Source organism: Leptinotarsa decemlineata, unplaced genomic scaffold (assembly GCF_025532065.1).
Source record: "Leptinotarsa decemlineata unplaced genomic scaffold, Ldec_3_MD MMD2_tig00026314_RagTag_RagTag, whole genome shotgun sequence".
Classification (NCBI taxonomy): domain Eukaryota; kingdom Metazoa; phylum Arthropoda; class Insecta; order Coleoptera; family Chrysomelidae; genus Leptinotarsa; species Leptinotarsa decemlineata.
Window position 1 is genome coordinate 10,408,310 of NW_027412684.1, and position 6,407 is coordinate 10,414,716.

A 6,407-nucleotide genomic window follows, 5' to 3' on the forward strand; every position below is an offset into this window, starting at 1 on the left:
TGACGTGAATAAATAAAATATGGTTCAGTTTTCATTTCTATTTATTTTCACTTGTGAAAGGTAGAGGGAATTATAAAATCTATAATGTCCCAAGGGAGTTATGACCCTCTTTATTGATAGCGTAACTATGACGATATAAGGTCATAATATCCCGGTCAGAAATAAAAGGCATTATGGTTTAATGTAATTATGATAATTATTAACCTACCCTTCATCGAAAAAATATTTCATTAGCTGTTCATTTCATCGATTTCAGGTTCTTCATTCTTCATTTTCATGAATTATATTAATAATTTACAAGTGTTCTTCTGCAGACAAACGTGCGGATGACAAATCAACTGATAGCTGAGGATAACTTAAAATTGTCTGTGGAAACGCCCAGGGAATGTGTATTGCAATTCCAACTCTGGAATAATAAAAATTGATTACTGATAAACACAGTCAAAACTCAGTATGTACTATTTTTACCACAAAATATTATACAGCACACTGATGCATCTACAAACAGTTCTAAGAAAGAAGTCTCTGAAAGCAAATTCCCTAATTTAACCCTTGATCTGACCTGAAGGATAGACCGAATTGAAAATCTTGGAGTCTATTTTGATACACAAACAAATTTCAATCCCCATCTGGATTATTTAATAAATTCCTGCAGCAAGACCTTGGGATTCTTCTGCAGAATATGCAAAGACTTCAACAACGACGCAGCAATCCAATCTATTCACTATGCATTTGTTTACAGAAACTTAATTTCGGTTGTGTCATATGGAGCCCACATTATAATACAGATAAATTACGATTAGAAAGACTTCAGAACAGATTTGTAAGGTTTTTGCACTTCAAAATAACGAAGACTTATGCAACACTTGCCATTAGCCGATCTCACTACAAAATATAGCTTCTAGAACAAATAAGAATAATAACCGACTTGGTTTTTATTTATACAACTTTAACAAACTGTTATGACTGAAATTCATCAAACAGGTCTACATCACTTTAAGAAACGTCAATATCCTATAATGCTTATTATCATATAATGCTTCTTATCCTATAATAAGCATTATAGGATATTGACATACTTGAGTAGTGAGTAATAGTATATTATGCAACGATCATATAATGATGATTATGAAGATACGAGCATTAACCGGGATACGAAACGAGCCGAAGGCGAGTTTTCTATGGTATATGCGAGTGTATTAATAACCATTACATGAGAGTTGCATACGCTATTTTTTCTAAACCCGATAAATAATGAAAAACTATAAATATTATATTTGTATTGAACCCATTCACAGTAATTAACTCATATTTTTTTAAAAAAACACAAACTCAATGGTATCATCATGGATATGTGAAAACTATGAAGATTCTAATTATATTTATATTGAATATAACAACTGTAATTAATCTGATCTTTTAAAAATATTGGAGTCGATGGTATTCCTTCTATATCGCTGTTTTCAGACATTTTGATAATATAGGTAGGTAATATGAAAACTGATTTTGACAAATAAAGCAATGAGTTACTTAGGTTAGAATCTAGGACAAACAAAGGAACAGGATTCTTGATTGAAAAATTATGGGTTTCCATTTGTTGATAATCTGTATCGTTATGAAAAATCGGTATCATAATGGATATCATTATGAAACGGATTATGGTCATATAAGTGTATTGTTAGAGTACGGGTGTAGAAAAACTCACTAATAACATCGCTCTTCTTTCGAAAAAGAAAGAGTTTGGCGTAGTTTACAGAACTAATAGTAAGTTGAGCCAAAAATCCGGCAATTATCAACATCTCGCTTGCTCACAATTGTTTTACCCGTGAAACTAAAAGGAAGCGAACTGATCTCTGTTGTTTGCACAAAAATTTACACTTCAATCTCTACTGGTTTCTTCCCACCAAACTCACTAGGAGTTGACGATTATTTTGGAAGCTGTCCTAGACCGTAAATGCATCAAAATTCTTCCATGTCCAGAATATGTGTTTGTTTTGTTGCAGCCGGTAAGGACATTGATTGCTCAGTATGATAATTGTGTATTATCGGAAAATAATTATAAAGTTGACGTAAATGGCTATACAGATTGTATGATCGTTGTCCTGCATATCTGTTTCGATACGTTGATAATGAGATCATAATGTAATTAGTGTATACTGTTTTGGATATCTTTCTGTTTGTATTCCAAAGTTGATAAATGAATGAAATAAATACATAAGTGGTACCTATATCTTGAAACATCTTTGGTTGGTTCAATAGTAGACTATCATTAAGAAATTTTGATAAAACTTGTTTACACCAATAGTAAAACATGTCAATTTGAACATAGGACATAATAGAAATAAATATAGTCTGAAAAACTAAAAAACACGCTTTCAAAGAACATCGAACTGAAAAGTTAAAAATATTTTTTTAAATAAGCATAAAACAATATCGAACGAAAAATACTAATAGTATTATTGTAAAAAAAGCGACGGGCGCTCGATATACAAAAAATATGGCACAAAGCGCCCACGCTTTTTTCACAATAATACTAGTATTTTTTGTTCGTCATTGTTTTAAGCTTATTTAAAAAAATATTTTTATCTTTTTAGTTCGATGTTCTTTAAAAGCATGTTTTTTAGTTTTTTTAAACTATTTTTATTTTTCATTTTTCAGTTTCGTATGCTATAAAAGCGTCTTTTTTGATTTTCTTAAACTATATTTATTTCATCTAATCTTTGGGATCAATACGAAAGCGTTGAAGAGCCACACAAAAATATTTTTTTCGATTTGTATAATTCTGACTTTCATCGCAGAATTCTGAGTCAGAATTCTGACTTGTATTTTTTCGTAGATCAATCAGCCGTATATTGTTTAGAAAAATGACAATTGATATTTTTCGATTCCGGAGAGCGAGCCTGAAAATCAGCTAACAAGCCCAAGGCAGCAGGCGCGCAAAGGAGGGTTACAAATGAGGCAGCAGGCGCAGCATGTATTTAATCATTTGAAAAAAAAAACTTTTTTCAAATGATTAAATACATGTAAAGTGATTTCCAGGTATATCAAAGAGGTTATGTACAGCGCCATCTGCCCGCGAATAGATCAAGCAATAATGTCGATAATTCTGGAGTTACGAACGAATTGACAAACAAACAAACATACATACATATAGGTGAAGCTAATAAAAGCATGTTAAAAAAACCAATATCAACTTTAATTTGGACAGATTTTCGAAGATAGAGGATATTTCAGTGCTGATTTGATCGTATCTTCAAAGATGCATGGTATTCCCGTGATTGGAATCGCACGTTAAAAGGTAAGACTTCGTTAATCCTCAGCTCGCACAAGTTTCGACTTTTGAGGGTTGTCGTTTATAAAGAAGCGACAGCAAGTTAACGGAAAAACAGATTTCAACTAATTGATTTTCATGCTTAGTTGTTCGGGTTGTTAGCGAGATGAAAAATAAAAAAAAAACACTTTCAATAGTGGGTAATAATTCAAAAATTAGATATTCATACCTAGAACAATCACAAACGGTACTTATTCACGGCATCATATTTGATAAAACTCTCGGAATACTAACACAACTGAAGGTTTCAAATGTAATATTAAAAAGTGATTAATAATTATTGTTTTCGAATCAACTAATGAAGTAATATTGCAACGGATATAATCAGAAGTAGTTTAATCTTCATTATGGGCGGAGATGCAGAATTTGTTGTATACCAAGGTACTTGAGAAAGAAAAAGGTTTCTTTAAAAAAGTTGTTGGGAAAAATTAGGAATATAAAGACTTCAATATTAGTGGAGATTTTTCCCAGCACCAAACCATTATTTCAACACCTCGACACGTGTTTCGATCACCAAGTGATCACCTTCATCACCACATCAAAGATTCCAAACAGTTCATCACAAGTATATAAAGACTTGTTGAACTCCACAAATTCAACAAGTGTTTGTTGGTCGTCCAGCAGAGAACCCGTGTAATGACGTAGCCCGAATACGGGACTTCCAAAATATACAATCCCGTCGTAGTCACCACCATCTACGGGTTTATAGCTGGGTCACCACTGAAATGATACGTCATTAACTGTCTATCAACCCTTGAAAACCTTATCGCTATTGCCGTGTTTGTTTTAATTGAATCAAACTTGGCAGCTGCTGTCACCAGATGCGGATTTCTCCATATCAAATTCTAAATAGTGAGGCAATTCCGAAAGAGGCTTGAATTCGGCCACCTGCACGAAGAAGAGGTTTTTAGTTGCAGTGAGAAAGAAAGAATTCGCACTTCTTTCCAAGAGGTACATTTCGAAATAAATGTCGGCTCGAAACCTTAAAACTTCTATATTCAATAATAAAGAAAATTAAGGAAAATGGCCAATAATTCCTGACCACTAAATAACTATGACTCAATTATCAGGTCCAATCTATATACTGGTTTCTTTTACCTAACTCCTTCCCAAAATTCATAAAATGATTAGTACACATGTGAATTCAACTCACCGCTGCCTATTCCTAGCTCGTCCCTGAAAATTATCCAAAAAAATATCGTATCAGAAACTCCACCTCAAATTACAACTCGTTTTTACACAGGTTCGGCCTATTGAATTATCATCTGATTTAATTTTCGTACTAAACTGCTCGATTTCCGCTCGAACCTTACACACTTCTTTTTTCCTACGTATTTATTTCCTTATACCCTTCTTGTAGATTTTGAGTAGTTCATACAAGTGAGGTGGCTTATTGTGGTGCGATGTTAGCGATGATCTCTCCTTTTCCGAAAAATAGACTGAGTGTTTTTTCTAAGTCTGGTACAACCTCCCTTCAATTGATGCAGTAGGGTCCCGTACGATCTTGGTGTATTGTCCCTTCTGAAGAACATCTTCAATCTTCTGTTCGTAGAGATCAATATCCATCACAACAGTGGCATTTCTCTTATCTGCAAGTAGGGTCTTGATGATGTTATCTTTACGTAGACCGTTCAGAGATCTACGTTTTTCAGTGCTGATGTTACAAGTTGGAACTGGTTCTCGATCCAGCTGTTCTCTGATTTCGCATCTAAATTCTTCTGCCTCGGTCTGATCAATAAGAGAACTGGTGGAATCTACTGCAGTAATTATCCCCAAAGTGAGCACATATGGCGAAGTTTAGACCTTTTCTCAACAAGGATTTCTCTATGTCCGTGAGTGAGCGAGAATCAAGTTGATGACGTTGGTGGCTTCGTAGCTGTCCTATTTTCGGTCTGCATTTGGGCTTTGTTTCCTCACCAACTTTCCCCACTTCCTGCTGTGGGTATTCTCCATGTCTTAGCGGATCTTCAAGCATGTGCTTTCAATCTTGGCAAATATTGATCCATGATCCTCTTCCGAAGTCTACCTTTTTTATTTCTTTAAATCTGTATGTGGCATCCTGCATCAGAGTTGACCTCTTCCAATGGTGGCGTGTTCCAATATGCATTTAGCTCCCACTCCTGGGACTGCCGATTTCATCAGAAAACCTTTAGGATGATGTTGTTGTCTCTCGCTCTGCACAAGAGACTGAGGTGAATTCCTTGTTTCTTTCTCGGTAAGCTTGTCTTTTCATATCCTTGGTATGAGTCGCTGGTTCCAGGTCCGTACCGGGTGTTCAACGTTTGTTTGAAGGTGATAGGTTTGAAGGTAGAAATAAAAATGTTTGAAAGTAGAAATAAAAGTTGTGTGATTATTATTATGGATACCAGAAAGAAAGTATCCTGCTATTACAGAACTGTTTACTGAAAGTTTTCCATTTTGAAAAAGAAGCTGCAACTTCTGATATTCCGTATGCCAGATTTTAGAACAGTGTTGTATTATCAAAGATGTTAGTTGGGGACGGGTTTTATAAAAGTAGAGTTCTAGTTTTGCTTTATTCGTGTGAATACTTCCTAGATGGATGTTAGAACTTCGATTTTTATAAAAACAGATGCTATATACTCGTGTGAATGTAGACTGTGGAATAAAGTCTACGCACGAGTATCTGATATTCGGTTGTAATCGTACCTTGAAGAAATTCGGTTGGACTAATTGGTAACCTACACATCACAAGCATTCAAAATTTTGTCCAAATGAATTTAATCTTCAGGAATGTATATCCCAACTAAATTGGTACCCTCGAACAGGCAAAGTTGTTTTCAAAAATTTTCTACAATATTTGTGCATCTGTATGAATAAACATCAAATTTCACGAAATGAGTTTCTCATACTTATATTGAAAACTATTCAGTATAATCTGTTATAAATCATAGGTATGATGGTCTAAGTGGGAGTGTTCTATTCCTTCCTTCATTATATACTTAATGGATAGTATTCTGTGTCCTCGAATTTTCACCATTAATTAAATTCGACATATAATGCATACTGAGCACTGATACTTCAAATCATTGCAAGTTATTTGTGCCATTTTCCTGTT